Source organism: Vicugna pacos, chromosome 3 (assembly GCF_048564905.1).
Source record: "Vicugna pacos chromosome 3, VicPac4, whole genome shotgun sequence".
NCBI classification, from domain to species: Eukaryota; Metazoa; Chordata; class Mammalia; order Artiodactyla; family Camelidae; genus Vicugna; species Vicugna pacos.
The window spans coordinates 74,951,811-74,969,085 of record NC_132989.1 but is presented as its reverse complement, the minus strand read 5'-3'; the positions used below and the strand labels follow the sequence as shown (position 1 = coordinate 74,969,085).

Genomic DNA, 17,275 nt, shown 5'->3' with positions numbered 1-17,275 from the left:
GCTTTTAGACAGATTAGTTAGACTAGCCAGAGACTCGCTTTCCTTCTTTCTCTCTCCTCCCCGCCCCTTTCCCTTTTGTCAGCTCAGAGCTTTGAAGCATCACACCACCTTAAAGCATTCTTTTAGATTCTCTCCAACAGATATACCCAAGGAATCCTTTACTCAATGCTATACTGTATTAGATCGTATCTCATCATTGGGCTAGTCTCTGCCCACTCCCCTCCCCCAAATAACTCTCTCAAATTTTCTGAAATTACATCAGCAAATATTTGTTGAGTACCTACTGTAATATCTTGAGTGTAATGAGATCAGTAAGACACAACAGCTGTCTTCAAGGAGCTCATATTCTGTATGGGGAGGGTACATATACACACACACAAAGTAACTGTTCAAAGACAACTCAGGAGATGCAGTCAAGGTTGAGTCTGCTCTCTTACCAAGTGAACGGGTATAAACTGCTGTATTATTCAGATGAAAGAGGGGCTTTCAGCCTAAGTTGCAGAGAAGGCTAAAGACTTCAGGAACCAAATAGGACTGTGATAGGCTAGTGTTACAGGATGAACTGTGTCCCCCTCCAAACCTTCCCACACTGAAGTCCGAACCCCTGGGACCTCAGAATGTGGCCTTATTTGGAGATAGGGTCTTCATAGAGGTAAGCAAGTTAAAGTGAGTCCATAAGCGTCAGCCCTAATCCAAGAGGACGGGTATTCTTATAAAAAGGGGAAATCTGGGGACAGACATGCAGAGAGAAGACAAGGTGGAGAGACATAGGGAGAAGACAGAAGAACAGTCTGGAACAGGTCCTCTCTCACAGCTCTCAGAAGGCAACCACCCTGCTGACCCTCTGATTTTAGACTGATAGCCTTCAGCACTGTGAGACCGACTTCTAGGTGTTTTTCTTAAGCCATCTAGTCTGTGGTGCTTTCTTACGGCTGCCTGAGGGAAAGGATACAGCTTGGCACATGGGTAAGATCTGAGCAAGCACAGGACGGCGAGGAGAGCCTTACATATCAGTGAAACAGCACCAACAAAATAAGCCCGTCAGAATGCCAGGCACAGTCTGGGAAAGTCAGCTTACCTGAAGCAAAATGTTCCTGTAGGACAGAGGGAGAACATACCTTGTTAGGTAAGGAGTCTTCGGGTCGGCGTGGACGGGGTTCTTCTCCATTAAGGAGTAGGGAACGTCTTCTCAAAGCAGCGGTGAACTCTGATGGCACTTCATCAGGGGCCATGTTATAACAGATGCGTCAGGAATATGGTGAGCCTGGAACAAAGTTGCTGAGTTATGAGTGGTTCTCAAACTTGATGGCAAATTAACCTCACCTGGTAGGATAGCCTTACTGACGGCCCCCAAGGATATTCAGGGCTTAATCCTGGAAACCTGTGAGTGGTACCTTCTATGGCAAAAAATACTTTACTGATGTGCTTTAGGATCCTGAGATGCAGAGATTCCCCTAGATTATTTAGGTGGACCCTAAATGTAATCCCAAGTATACTTGTTAGCATGCAAACAGAGGAAAATTTGACTTATGGAAGAGAAGGAGGCAACGTGCTAACAGAAACAGGCAGAGAAAAGGCCACATGATGTGGCCACGAATGAAGGAAAGATAGAGCTTCTAGAAGCTGGAAAAGGCAAGGCAGGAGATTCTCCCCTAGGGCTTCCAGAGGGAGCAGCGCCTTCATTTTGGCTCAGGGACACTCACAGCAGAGTCCTGGCATCTCTGGAAGTGTAAGAATCAATTTGTGTTCTTTTAAGCCACCATGTTTGTGGTCATTTGGTAGCAGCCATAGAAACCCAATACACCTGGAGAAGATTTACAAGCATTTGCTACCTGGGCCCTATCCTAAAGCAACTGAATCTTTGGGAGGGTGGGGTCTAGGCACCTGCAGTATTTCCAGGTGTGCTGCTAGGTTCAGGGCCTCTGAGGCAGGAGGAGGCAGCAGCTAAGACCTGGGGGAGGGAACCATGCTACACAGGAAGAAAGGAATGCAAAAGATATTCTGAAGAACAGAATTTCTGTGGCCTAGTGACTCCTCAGCGATTTTGGTCAGGGAGAGAGGCCAGAGTCATAAAGGGATGACATCTGGCACCTGTGTGTAGGGAGCGCCTGGGCCTTCCACACACTGCAGAAGGTGGGCGGGTGAGACACATGGAGGGTGGGGTAGGCCTGCTTTTAAGCATCAAGATGGGATTGCCCAGCAGGTACTTGTAGATGTGAGATGAGAGCTGGGGAGAAGGCAGGGCTGGAGATAAGATTTGGGAATCTTCAGCAAAGATGAGAGCTCAAGCTATGACGGTGAGATTTCCAGGAGAGTTTTGAAATGAAATTTAAAAGAAGAGAGACAGAGAGACAAGAACCAGGGCTGTCCCACAGACATACATATATATATACACATTATATATACACACACACTTAAGAGATAATTAAAGGGTTGGCCTACATTATTATGGATGCTAAGATGACAGAACACAGTCCCTTGTGTTCTGTCCACAAGCTGGAGGCCCAGGAAAGCCTGTGGTATGGTTCCAGGCCAAGCCCAAAAGCCTGAGAACCAGAGGAACCAATGATTTAAGTCCCAGTCTGAGTCTGAAGGCCCAAGAACCAGGAGCACCAAGGTCTGAGAATAGAAGAAGATGGATATCTTGGCTCAAGCCGAGAGCAAATTCGCCCTTCCTCTACTTTTTTTTTTTTTTTTTCCTACTTAGGGCCTCAGCAGGTTGGATGACTCCCACCTGCATTGGTGAGGGCCGTCTTCCTCACTCTGTCTATGCTAATTTCTTCTAGAAACATCCTCACAGACACCCTAGAAATAACGTTTTACTAGCTATCTGGGCATCTCTTAGTCGACACACAAAATTAACCGTCACATAAAGAAGTCATCAGAGCGGCAGGAGGAGATTCAGCAGGACAACATCAAAGCACTCTGCGTGTGGAGATGCCGGGGGGGGGGGGCATGCTTGGAAGGGAGGGGGAAACTGCTGGGAGGGCACAGAGGAGGGTGACTAAGAAGTGATGGCAGATTAGAGGCCACCAGTGACCTTTGAGAAAGTAGTTTTGATGGTACAGAAGAGGTGGGGAGGGGAGTCAGAAATCAGATTACTGGGCAGAATCAGATTACAGGAGGCAGTGGGTGGAGAGGATGTGGAAGCAGCAGGAGGGGTTAGCTTTGGGGGCTCCAGTGATGAAAGCAAGCTGACAAGTGGAGGAATAACCTAGCCAACGAGACAGAGATAACTCAGCATAATGGGCTTTGGAGTCAGACCGACCTGACCCACTCCCAGTTCCTCCACCGCCAAAAATTTGCATTAAACAAATTGTTGGATTTTGCACAGACTCAGCTACCTCGTTTGGAAAATAGCCATCGATCATACTTACCCCAGAGAGCTGTGAGGATCTAATGAAACAGAAGAGATAAATTGCCTATTTTAGATGTCTGGCACATCGTAAGTGGCCTAGGTTTCTAGGCAAAGATGTACAAGAGCTTTGGAATCCTACTTGCTTATAAATAGAGTTGATGGGTGAAATACAGGACCCACAATTAAATTTTAATTTCAAAATAGAAATAGTTTTAAATTTGTGTGTTCTAAATATTACATGGCCATAATTATACCCAAAATCTATCTGCTTTATTAGTTGTATTTTTTTTTAATTGAAGTATAGTCAGTTGCCAATGTTGTGTCAGTTTCTGGTGTGCTAATTTTCTATCACTGCTGCTAGCAAATGATCACAAACTTGGTGGATTAAATAACACAAATGTATTATCTTACTGCTATGGAGTTCAGAAGTCTGACATGATTCTCACTGGGCTAAAATCAAGGTGTCAGTGGGGCTACATTCCTGCTGGAGGCTCTAGGGGACAATTGTTTTTTTTACCTTTCCCAGCGCCTGAAGCTGCACACATTCCTTAGCGCAACCTTCCTCCTCCATCTTGAAAGGCTGCAGTGTTGTGGCTCTTTGACCCTTCTTCCTTAATCACACCTCCCCCTGATTGCAGATGGCAAGGGTTCTCTACTCTTAAGGGCTCACTTGATGAGACTGGGCCCAGCTGCATGATCCCAGAGATTCTCCCCACTTCCAGGCCCATTTGCTTCCTCACACGTGAAAGCTCTTTTGCCATGTAAGGTCGCACACCCACAGGTTCCAGGGATTAGGAGAGGAACCTCTTTTGTGGGACATGATTCTGCCTACTACACTCTTAATCCACAATTCTAATTTAACTAGGTGACCTCTTGTTGTTTGCTAAATCTGGTGACTGTGACCCTACCTACAAAACATTCTTTGATTAATTGAAAGGAAAAATGCTAATTTCCCCTGTCCCTGGAACCCCAACTACACCTTTCAGGGTAGGTGTAGGGTAGGTAGAGGAGGGTAGGTCAGAGAAAGCAATGAGCTTTCCAATTTGCTGCTAGTTTTTCAGAGTCAGGAAGCTTCAGAGGCTACAGGAAACTGCTGGTGGTCTCATCTGCTTCCAGCACTGACTGAGGTGGATGATTCAAAGGGAAACATCTGGGATCTAATACAAACTGACAGGGGAGCAATCACACGGCTTCTACCTCTCTTTCAACTTTGTTGTCATAATATGATGCAAAAATCTGCTGGCAAGGGATGCTGGGAAATGTAGTTCCCAGACCTCCAGCCCTAACAGAAAGAATTGCAGAACAGACAAGCTGGCCTGTAGAGCTAAAGAAAGAAACGTTCCCCAAAGGATTGAAGGGAGAAAACTTTTGACAAAGGAAAAGGCAAAATAATCACCAGTGCCGAGATTCCTGGTTATTGCAAAATACCAAAATCCCTAAGTGTTTTGTATCCATCTGCGACTTTTTCTTTTAAAACAATACTTTGTAAATTTGCTAAGACTGTCCCTTTGTCTTCTGGGCTCATCCTAGCCCTAGGATTTCACTGACGACATACTCTTGGTCACCATGATTTTGTTTTCCTGTCTAAGATGGCAACAAGTAAACAGAGGAAATTTGGTAAATATGTTTGTTTCTAGGGTCAATTCCTGAACCATAACGTATGACTATTTTATTATGTATTGTTGTGCAACAAACTACACTCCAAAACCTGGTGCCTTAAAAAAATAATTCCCCCCCCCCTTTTTTTTTTTTTTGAGTTCTGGGGGTTTGGGATTCAGGCAGGATTCTATGGGGCTTTTCTGCTCCCTGTGGTGTCAGCTTGGTCACTCACTCAGCTACATTCAGTTGGCAGCTGGCCGGGCTAGAAGATCCAAGAGGACTTCACATGCATATCTGGTGCCTTGGTGCCTCTCCCGTGGCTAACTTAGGCTTCCCCACGGCTCAGTCTCACTCAGGGGGTCAGCTTCTGGCTTTCCAGGGGGAGGAGGTGGAAGCTACCAGACCTTTAACAGCCTAGGGGAACAAGTCCCAGAACGTCACTTCTGCCATATTCTATGAGTCAAGGAGGGTTACAAGTCCTGATTCAAACAGAGGAGAAGTGGGGTCCGCCTCTTGAAGGGGAGAAAGTCTGTGCGTACAGAGAGGGAAGGAATTAATCAGTGGCCGTCCTTGTATACTCATTGGGTTCTATTCTCCAGGATGCTAACTTTGGTACTTATTCTCTTATTCTGTCCTCACTTCACAATTTGGAGCATGCAGCTGTGGATCTTAACTTTTATCTTTATTGCTTCTTATCCATCAGTGGTCTCCTCACGTGTTTTGCTTATGTAGCCTATCAATAATAAAAGTTTGAGGAGGCATTTCATACCTGTATCTACAGACAAAGGGCCAACTGTCCTATGCCATTTTATATAAGAGACTTGAGCATCCACTGATATTGGTAACCTTGGGGGTCCCAGAACTAATGCCCCATGGGTACCAGGGGACGACTGAATATGTATGTATAACGCCCTTGAACAACACAGGGGTTAGGGGTGCTGACCCATAGTCTAGTCGAAAATCCGTGTACACCTTTACACTGGCCTGGATCATGTAATACTGTAGTACTTACTGAAAGAAATCCTTGTATAAGTGGACCCACACCGTTCAAACCTGTGTTGTTCCAGAGTCAACTCTATATACATATATTGTGTATATATGTGTATACTGTATATGTGTATAGTAGCATATATAGTATACATACACTACAGCCAACCCTTTGTTAAATATTAGTAAAGTTTAATATTAGTCTTTTTAAATTTTTAATAAGCTTAAATATAAACAGAAGATCGTATTTTTTTTGCACTCCACTCTGAAGATCACTGATCTAACCTTCTGTCTTGGTCTCATCATTGTCTTCTCGGGTTTTCTCATTAGCTCACTATCCTTGCAAGCCCCTTCTACTATCCACAAGGGGACACTGAGATTTTGCTCCCTCCTTTTTATCCTCTTCCTGTATTTATCAAATATCTAACAGAGCGCAGTATTGTTCCACATTTCACAGAGGATAGCTAAGAAATACATATAACATGCACTCAAGCGTTATGCACGCTTAAGGCTTCTAGCTGGGTAAAGCAGATTTGCTCTTTTCTAAATGTTGTCATCTGCAACTTTAGATCCCCGATATTTGTATAAATATATACAGGTACTCAGGCACCCTCACCCCTCTGGAAAAAAAATCATTTGAGAATTAAGCACTGATTAGAATTATGTTCTCTCATAGAGAAGAAGACTGAGAATAATCTTACAGGAGGCAGGTGTGTGCCTTGTCATCTCTGTGTCTCCAGAGTTCTAGCACAGGGGATAGGCAAACAGTAGGTGCTTCATAAATGTTCATTATACTAAAGGCTGGCCCCTTACACCTAACTATCCAAGTACATATTGCCTCTTTCAGTTGGCAAGTGGAAACGTACAACTTGATTTGCAAGTACTTACCAAGAAATTCAGAGTCACACAACTAGGTGCATTTTATAATACAAAAGTAAGACTCTAATTATCACACAAAACATCAGAAGGTGAAGCAGAAAAAAAAAAGTTGGACATCATAGTGATGGGTGCTCTAGCCTTTTAGTTTTGAGGACAAATTAATTTCCTTCTAATCTTTAGAAAAAATTAAAGGGTGTGGGGTGTTGAAACAGAAGAGGAGGCAGTGAGCAAGGTGGAAGGATTTTAAGTGATCTGCAGGGCATACCTCGGCCAGGATTATCTCCAAACAGGCCTAGACAAGAAGGAGAAGGAGGCAGGCTTCCTTTTTAATCAAACATGAAGCTGCTGTGTGCAGCCCTGGTGTCCAGGCTGCTGAAGGCTCTGATAGCTTAGGCAGAAGCCAGGGAGAGGCTGATAAGGGGCAGGAACTCTAGACAACCTGTGGGCGGCCCAGGGCCTCCGGAGAGGGGGCTGTTCTAGCGCTTCTGGCTGCCAGATGTAACGCACAGCACGGCTCAGGGGGCTGAGTCAAGGCTCGGGGTGAGGTGGGGGGAACTCCTCTTTCTAGGCTTGTCTAATTTAACAGGGGCTGGCCGGCTGCCCTCAGCTTCCAAAGGGAGACTAGGGAGCTTGACTACAGGACAGAGGCCTGTGGAACCTTCTCAGTTGGTATTTCAAAATAAGCACTGGAGGCAGCATGTCAGGCAAGAGCTGAGAAGCAAGAAATATGTGCAGGGGTGTGTGTGTTGGGCGGGCAGGGTTGGGGGTGGAAGGGAACGTGGGCTCCGTGGATGCCGTGTGCTCCTTTCAATTCAGGCTGCTGTTCCTATTGTGTTTACCAAGACATTTTTCTCCCCAACATGCAAAAGCTAGAGAGCTGTCTGACCCATCAATCTCTGGTCCTTTATACAAACAAATCCCGGGCTGCACCATGGCCAGGAAGCAACAGCCCAGATCCCGCCGAAGGTGCTGACAGCTCACCTTGTGCTCCCTTCCAGCAGGCAGGGGAGGGATGCCTCTGGGGTTCTGCCATTCAGCACTGGAGAGTCACCCTTATTGAGACTTGAGGAAAAAAATTCACAGTATTGCTAAGCAGGCTTCAAGCCTGGCGATCAGTCGGTTACAGGGAAGACATTTCTTTTAGCTTTTTCAAAGTCTGTGCACTCTAAGGGGGGCCCTGCTCCCTAGTCTCTGGGCCTCATGTGTGAAATGAAAAAAATGAAAAGGTTGGACCGGAGGATCTTCAAAGCCCCTTGCTGCTCTGCCTTCCTCTGATCCTCTGACCTCCAACTGTCAGGAACTCTGGAGACCAGCGGAGGCCTGGGAAACCCACAAGAATGGAAAATCCCCAGAGAGATTTTTTTTCACCTTGGGATCTCATTCCAGGATTTGGAATGCACACATGCTACCCTGTGAAGCCACACAATAAAGATCTGACTCAGAAGGTTTCCCACTTCTCCATCCCGCCCCCTGAAATCCTGAAAACGGCTGTTCACCTTTCCAAAGGGATGGAACTGCCTGCTTAAAGCCTTAGCTGCTCCCCCACCCCACTTGTCTTTCCAGTTTCTGTATCTAGTTAGCACTTTCTCTGACTGGGACAGCGGGTGATGCTTGGTTTAAAAGCCCTCTCTGCAAGAAAGGTCTGCTGTTCCTCTCCATGTCCTTCTTTTTTTTTTTTTTTTTTTAAATGACTGCACACGTATATTTAACAGTACAGTTTTACGTAGAATGCTAAGAGCACTTTCCTTCATGTTTTACGGAAGGACTTGAAACATATGGACTTTCTATTAATATTCCCACCATGGCACAGCCATATCTAACTCCTAAATAGATGCATTACAATTTGTTTAGAGTTTAAAGGCTTAATGGAAGAAATGAGAGAAAAGAGTAAGTTCATTTTATGTAACAATGAAAAATACATTCATGAAATAGAAAATAAAATTCAATATGGTCACATGTGCCCAGAAGGAGATGGCTCCTGATTTAGAGAGGTGATTGCTATGTTTAAGTAATCTCCATTTGGAACTTTAGTGATGGCAGAGATGAATTGCAGTTGAAGTTGCATCTTAAAGAAGACAGAGAAAGGGAAAGAGACACCAACCAGGTTTTGAAAGAACCAATGTGATACATAAAATGGCATCACGCCATCTCTCATTTTGTTCCTCACAGCTCTGTATACAGCAGGTAGGTACTATCATCCCATTCTACAGATGGGAATACTGACTCTGAGACAATTGAGTTGCTTAAACTTTAAATGCTATTTAAAGACCAAATGAAGACTGGAAACCAAGTCTTCTGATTCTTAACCTCCCTTCCCTGCACTGTTTAATATACGGATCATCTTTCTAGAAGAAGTGGCTTTACCTTCCATGCTCACCTGTTCCTGGATTGAAAGAGTGGGAAAATAAAAGAAGAGGGGAGAGGTCAGCTCAGGATTAAAACTCCTCAACTCATGCCTTGCTTTGCTCAAAAGCTGCTTCTCCTTCCAGGGTTTGCTTGGAAACCCATGATCACAAAGGCTGTAGCTTCTTTTGTCATGTGTGACTGCTTAGAAGTGTGTGGGCAGAGTCCAACCCAAGGGTAACCTTTCTATTGCCCAAGATGACAAAGGTGGAACATTCACGAGTTATGACAGTGGGTGGGACACCCTCTCTAGTAGTATGGTCTTAACGGTCATCTTCCTTGCTTTGACCACGTCCTTTAGTAGATCCGGAAGTGTTGAAATTCTTGATACCAACCAGTGGGACTTTTTCATGTTTAATGGGAAATGGGGAGAAACTAAGAAAGTTGAACTAATTGGAATACAAATTTGGAAAATATATTGATGTTCCCATTTTGTCTAATTCAATGGTTTAAGAAAAGGTATACTTTCAGTTCTGATTCTGTACAATTCCCTGGTGGTTTTATGGGGAGAAACTCATTTTGATTGGTTTTAAGGTTCAGTTGAAAATGTTGCTGATCAATTTTATTTGGGGTTGGTTTGGACTTTATTTTTTCACATTTCTGTTTTGCTGAGGTCCTGAAAAAGTCTATGAGTATTCAGAGTATGAAGTAGATCTAAAAACAAAAACAAATCAAAAAAACAAAAAACCTCAAGAATGTGAATTTTTTTTTTGAAAAATACTAAACAATAGGCTTCTGATGGTCATGATTTAAACAAGATGAACTGGAAAGTTTGTCAGTCGACGTTGGATTGAATAATTGCAGATCCTTCTTTTTCTAAATTTCCCAAATCATCTCCTTTACAATGGTTGTTTATGCCCAAAGCATACCATTTCATTCTCTGAAGACCTCTGTCCTGATGTGAACTTTGAACTGACATGGCAGGAGCAGTTTCTGGTCCTGTATTTTGGAGGGATTGTTGGGAAGGGTTTTCAGGGAGGTCACATTGAAAAGCCTGGAACGCACACTGAAAAGTCTCAAGTCCCCAAGTGTACGTGAGCAAAACTGTCCTTGTAATTCGGAGACACAGAACCTGAGCAGCAGAACAAAGAGGGGACACGCGAACAGGAGGCTCCGTTCCCAGGGTGTCCTGACCTTTGGCTACATGGTTCATTTTTTAGCATAGTTATCTGGTGATATTACTTTGGCAAAAACAGTGTGGTGGTTTTGAGTTCTTTTAGTGTTACTGGTGGTTTTAAATGCCCTTTTCCCCAGTTAAGTAGTTCTAATGCAACATTTCTGCGCCACAAAAGAGTTCAACCAAATGCCTTAGAAAATGAATACTTCCTTTGGGCTGTTGCCTCTCTTTATCATCACACAAACACACACACACTCATGGGAAACTTACCATTTCTTCTAGTCTTCAACCCAACAGCTGCTTGTTTGGATATTATCATCAAGTGAATTGCTTTATTTTGGTTAAAAATCATTTACTGTAATCACTGAACGATGCCTGTCCATTAGAGGCCTATTAAAGTAGCAGCTTATATTTATTTTATTTTATTATTATTTTTAAAAAATTGAACTCTAGATGATGTACAATATCATGTTAGTTTCAGGTGTACTAAAAGTAGCAGCTTTTAAATCAGATTTCAGAGGCTTTATTGTGCCTCAGTTTTCTCATCTGAAAAAATGAGGATGGTGACAGGATGTCTCTCACAGGGGCTGAGAGAATTATAAGGAAAAGATTCCAGTAAAGTCCTTACCATGTGTTCTATAAGCGTCCAATGCGATTATCCTAACTTCAAATGGGCATCTTTCATTCTTGGGACCAGGACTTGCTGGACTTGGGGTGAGGAGGATGCTGAGATGTGCATCCCCAGACGTCTCTGAGAGGATGAGAGGAGGTGGGGAGAGAACTCAATGACCCAGTTTATGAGTAGCTGTCCCTCAGGGAACCTTCCAGTCTCCTTCAGCTTGTCTTAACTGAAGAAGTGTAACTTTTCTCTTTCAGATCAAGGAATAAAAAGATGTCCCAAACCTCCACTTCTTCTCTGCCAATCCCAAGCTCCACACTGGCCCAGTCTGAGGTGGACACTTACGCCTCCTTCTCCATGTTAATTTGAACAGCTGCATTCAAGCCACAGACAAAAGGCTAGCTTTTCTCTTCCCTTTATAAGGTGGCTACTCTTGGGAAGAAGAAAGCCTCAGGATGAGACTGGCCCCTAGGCAGAGGGTAAGACCCATTGCTTTTTACTTATGGAAGTGCCTGAACCAGCACCATCTTGTCAGGTGAAGTGAGTCACAGGCTCTCTTCCCTGTCCTTTGTCCCTGGGGGAAAGAAGTGATAGAGGCAGCTCCTAGGCATCCTGGGATGCTGTCTGTGTTTGCAACTTGAAGAGGAATTTCTCAGCCCTCGTTCTCTTTCTGCACACCCACTGCTGAAGCACCTCTGACACAGCCCACCTGCAACCTCTTTCAGGATCCTCCTCCATGTTGCCCCAGGAGCTGCTTTTTTCCTTTTTGGTTTTATTACTTAGGATCCAAAAATGCTGTAGCCAAAGGTTTGTGGGTTTTTTTTTCTTTTTCTTTTTCTTTTTCTATCACGCTCATGTTCTCATGTTTTTGTCAAATAGGGACAGCGAGGAAGGTAACTGCTCTCGCTCACACTTGCTCGCTTGCTTGCTCTCTCCCCCTCCCTTGGTACCTCAGCCAGTGCCAGACCAACATGGAATTGGGAGTCCCGAGCTCAGGACCCATGCCTGGTCTCCAGCACTATCCAGCCTGTAACGAGCACCAGAACTTCCCTGAGCTCCCTGCCAGCTAGGCATAAATCAAGATCTAGCCTGTAAGAGGTGGGCTCCACACCAGATTGCATAGACAAATCAATGAACTAAACCTATTTCCCCTGCCTGCAAATATCCACCTGGGAAAAATATCTCTTCTTACCCTGGAAAAAATATCTATTCTTACCCTGAGTCACAATGCTTAAAAGGCAGCCTGCTTGGGTACATGACCTTGAACTCAGGACTTTACTTTTCTGCACCTCATCTATTGAAAGGGAGACAGGAATTGTGTAAATGGCAAGTTCGCTACTCAGAACAGTAAAGGCTCTGACAATACAGGTTATCAGTCACCCTGGCACAGAGAAAGAACTTCAGAATTCCAGTTTAGCACAATACTTAGTTTCATATAAATAAGACCAACTCATTCTGCCCTCCACATCTTTATCCAGACTTCTCATATCACTGGGGTCCTTCAAACACATTCCTTTTCTCAGTCTCCTCCTCTTTCCCTCTCTCCTCCCAGGTTGATCTCTCCCATGTGCCTTTGCCCAAAGAGATCTGTCCTCCCGCCTCTCTGATATACAACATTCATTCTCGCTTTTCATTTTGCTGTGTCCTCCTCTAAATTTAAGGTGGAACTCTAGAACGATTTCTTTTGAGCCACCCATAACGGCAGGCACATTGCTGGGCACACGCTGGAGACACGCAGTTGGTGTTGAGAGAATGCGTAATGCCAGAATGCCTGGCCTAAAGAGACCTTTCTGAGAAACTTTCCGACTTTAGTACAAAGCACCTTGTGATCACCCAGGTGGAACCTCCGGCAGCGCGGTGGGATTTGCAGGTCTCCGAGCACAGGACTGTGAAATCCCGGCAGCGAGCGTGCGCTGCGTGCCCAGGCATTCCAATAATAGTTGCAGCTGCGGAGGCCGGTGCCGTGACTCACGTCCCGTCCCGGCGCACGTCCCTAGGCAGCAGCGTGGGCGGGGACGCTCCTCCCAGGCAGAGGGGGATTACCTAGGGAGGTCGGGGCCCAGCGACTGCAGACACACACGCGGGAGGGAGCCGGGGGCACAAGGGCAGCCAGGCTGACTCACACAGGAAAGCCAGAGGGCGATGACCAAATTTGAAAGAGCAAGTCGCCTCTGTCAGAGAAGCTCTCCGAGAAAGAGGAAGTATGATCAGCTGGTACCAAGCACAGAAAAAGAAAATCAGCTGTCCTTATGCCTTTGTTCTCACTGCAATTTATCAAGATGAGCATCTGCTACACGCAGCACTGTGCATCTGAGAAGTGAGATGCGGCCACGCCACTTAACAAGGGCCCCCTCCCAGTCATCGGCAAGGATGGCAGCAGGAGAATCCTGGTTCAGCCTCATTCCCACCCTCACGTGGAATTACTACAGCTAACATCTAGCCACAGCCTCTGCCGCCTTCAGTGTTACGGGCTGTGACTAGGTGAAAGGTGGCCAGCCGAGGGGGATACCCTGCTTACCAAGAGGCCAGGCACCAGCCCGAGGCAGCCCAAAGGAAAGGCTGCCTTTTCCAGTGTGTCTGCCCAAATAAGGACAGCTTTTTCCCTCACTAGCAAAACGACATCCTGTGTGCTAGCTGTGGCCCTGTTTGTGGAGCACTTCCTGTATGCCAAACTCCGCTGGAAGAATTTGGTGCACACTGTTGCGTTTAATTCTTAACAGTAGTCCTCAGAGGCAGGTTCTTCCAGTATCCTTGTTTTAGGGATGAAGAAATGGAAGCACAGAGAGATAGAGCAATCTGCCTAAGGTCACACAGCTATTTCCTTCAGATCTAGACTTAGTCCTGGTTGATGATGATGATGATGATTTAAGTCTTGGGTAGTAAGGATGCCCTTTTTGTAGACTGTGTTCTCATGGATTCTCAGTCAGCTGTGCCTCTAGACTGAACAGGGAATTTTACTTAAGTTTGACCTTATCCAAGTTTCTTCACTATCAGATAGAAATAATAGTATCTTCCTCACAGGATTATTATGAAGATTAAATGAAACGGTATACTGACACTCGTTATGACACATGAGATGGTGTATTATTCAATGTGTGATATTTACTATTTGGTGTGTATATACGTTGCTGCCCACATACATTTACATATCTAGTATTATTTTATACAGCCAAATCAAGCATTTTAGTAGCCATTTATATAAAACAGAAAATGGCTCTGATGCATCCCTAAAGACTCCTAGATCACAGTTTCCCAACATGTGCTCCAAACTTAGAGGATTCTATGGTCATTTAAATTTTATTTATTTGTTAACCTTGTATTTGTTATATACTACTCCTTGAGAATCATAGTATATTGACATGCCAAAGGATCTGAGAAGTCCTACAGTAAAAATACTTGTTTAACTTGGTTTAACCCAGTTTTCTGGCGTGCTGTATGTATCCTCTGACATGTATCAATGTCCCTGGCACTAGGTTCCCAGAGCCCAAACTACACTTCAGTAAATGTTTCCAAAATACACAATTTAGGAGGGCCAATGTCGCTGTTGGCATGTATTACTTTACCTTCTAGGAGCCCTTCGCTGGGCAGATAGGCTCATGTGTAGTTGTTGGGTAGCAGCACAATGAAAGTCTGTTTCTGGGTACCACTAGCATCAGAATCAGCTAGGGTGCTTTATAAAACATCCACCTCAAAGCTGAATTAAACATGGAAGCATCACAGGCATCAAACTAAAATTTGAGATGCACTGAGTAGTTATTAGGAATTAAATTCAAGCTAGCAGTAGCAAAGAAGCCTTGGATACTTCTTCCTCTCAATCTCCAAGTTCCTAGAGCTGATTTAACATGATTCAAGAGATAAAAGGATTTCCCTACCTCCTCATGTTGAAAGCTCTAGAGGGCAGGTTGAAAGGGTGCTATCAGTCATAGTTTAGTTTGGGGATCTTTAATTAGATTGCTTTTCTGCCCCTCGCACTCAGGGAATGGGTGTCTTGATGTCTACAGGAGCTGATTCTGCCAGAGGGCAGTGTCACTTGGAAACACTGCTCTGTGGCCTGACTCCTAACCACAGAAGCACTCAGGTAAAGGCTGATACTAAAGGAGAAAAGCCATGAAAGCAGCATGAGCCTCAGGAATGGAGGCCTGAAAAGGAACAGGATGCTCTTTAGTTATGAGAGAGGGTCCATTAGAGGTTTGTTCCCTTTGTAAGAACCCTTCTGCTATCGGTAGCTGTAAGGATCTCCTTGAAAACATCAAGGACCTGAGTTCTTACTCTAACTTTTTGGGATGTAGATGGGTCTCTTGAGGGACTAGATAAACCCAGTCTCCAGTTTTACAATGCACAGATGTCTTCAAGGTCATGGGTCTCATAACCCCTCAAAATGTAACCACCTACCTCTGGAGTTAACCTGGGAGCCTATCTCAAGATGCACCTGTTTGTTCTTGGGGAGACAGGAAATGTTCTATTGTTATTTCTTCTGCTTTGCTGTAGAAATGGTGTGCAATTTCATCCTGACTCTGCAGTCTCTTGTGAACTACCTATCTGCATGTTCTGTTGTGCACACTCAATAAGGAATCAGTTACCTTTCTATCCACATTGAAGAGGAGACATCTCTGCTTAGTAGCTGGACTTTTAATTCCCCAACAGTAAGAAGGGCAGATTGAACTTCTGCTGTCCCATTCCAAGCAGTAACTGAGGCTCCAAAAATTAGGGAACAGGGTAAATTGTCCCAATTTGCTATCACAAATGGGATCTCTCTGGAGGACGTAGGGGAGGAAGGAAGAAGAAGCCTTGGAGCCTGGAACACATTGAGCAAGAGCATGCTCATGGGGCCACGGGGACAGAGGGCAGTAAGACCCTCCTAATGTTGACCCTGAGCCTCTCTCCTCTGCACTGAAATGCTTCACTGAACTTTTGTGAGTCTCCCTCCCATTAAAGCCCACTTCCACACGTCCCCCAAACTCTGTCTCTTTTTTCTTCTTCTGGAGAGAGAGAGAAAACAATGCAGGAAGTCCAGAATAGTACTGAGGGTCATGACGGAAAGAGAGCTACCCAGGGACAGCTTGTCATGGTGCCTAGAGAGCAACTGGGGCAGGGGCCGTCTCTCTACCCGTGACAGTGCACCCACCCTCACGCTCCACTTCTTCCCCACCTCACAGCCACCACCAACTGCTGTGGCCTAGTACCAGAAAAAACATAGTACAAATAACATGTTCAGAAAAGGTGTTGGTGATGTCTACAAGTCTGATTCCCCTTCAGGGAGTATCTGCTTTATAAACTGCAGAAGGAAAGGGACAGTGTTGGAGGCTGGGGCCCTCAGACCATTCCCCAGTTTTTTACCTCTGGCCTCTTCAAATGCTTGTTGAGCAAAATTCTGGTTGAATCATATGATTTTGGTGGAGAAAAAGGGGGTTGATAAGTGGGGGAAAGGGCTAAAGGATTAAAAAATGGCACCCTTACCGTCTGATCAAATATACCAAGTAACCTTCCCTTCCAAGTGCAGTTACTGATGAAACTTCTCCCAGTGTCTCCTCTGCCTCACCCTCCACCACCCTTGCTAGCTACTGCTCTTCTCCATGTGGCAAGACACGGGACAGCCAGCCAGCTTCCCATGAGGAAGGACCCCTTGGGAAAGTTGCACTTCCCTTGAAGAAGCAGAAAGATACAAGCATCAGTGTCACGTGTTTCCATTACTCCTACTGCGTGTTCCCATGACTGGTGTCCACTTTCCACCAGGCACCACGTGCACCTGCCAGGCAGAGCCCAAGTGACACTTTCTGATCACCACTGTGTTCCAGCTGCCCCTATCTGGAGAGTTCTGTCCTGAGTTTCTCTCTGTTCCCAGGCTATCTTTGACGTAGTGACACATTTTACCACTTTCTATCCAGAAGTGGCTGTTCCTCAGAGAGGGATGACTCACTTTGCATCCAACATAACTTCACAAACCACCTCAAAGCCACTGGAGATAAAGATTTGGAACAGAAAGACCATTTCCTTCTAACCACTCCAGCCAAGCAAAAAGCCCAGTGTAACAGGAGAATTCCAGGGTCTTCCTGAGTTAGCACCAAGCCGCCATGTCGTCATGGCTCTATTTGAATCCTCTCACCAGTCGGCCTCATATTACTATATCTTAGAAATCAGGTAGAGGCTGTGTTGTCTCCTAAAAGATGTAATTTGCCTTGATTCTCTGTACCACATGCAAGCAAGCAGTAATTTATACATTGCCTGGAAACCAGAAGCACAAACGCTGATAAGTAAATGTTCAATTGAAGCCAAATTCCCTACAATTCATGAAAGGAACTTGGATGCCCACTCT

At 45.0% G+C, this 17,275-nt stretch overlaps 1 long non-coding RNA gene across 1 annotated transcript in view; it reads right to left on the bottom strand.

Annotated features, from left to right (window-relative positions):
• Positions 1 to 1,124: 1,124 nt before the first annotated feature.
• LOC140695666 (uncharacterized) overlaps positions 1,125 to 17,275 on the bottom strand; it is a 475,691-nt gene continuing 459,540 nt past the window's right edge. The window contains exon 6 of the long non-coding RNA XR_012071416.1: positions 1,125 to 1,264. This is a non-coding gene — a long non-coding RNA (uncharacterized lncRNA). The remainder of the gene's footprint in view (positions 1,265 to 17,275) is intronic.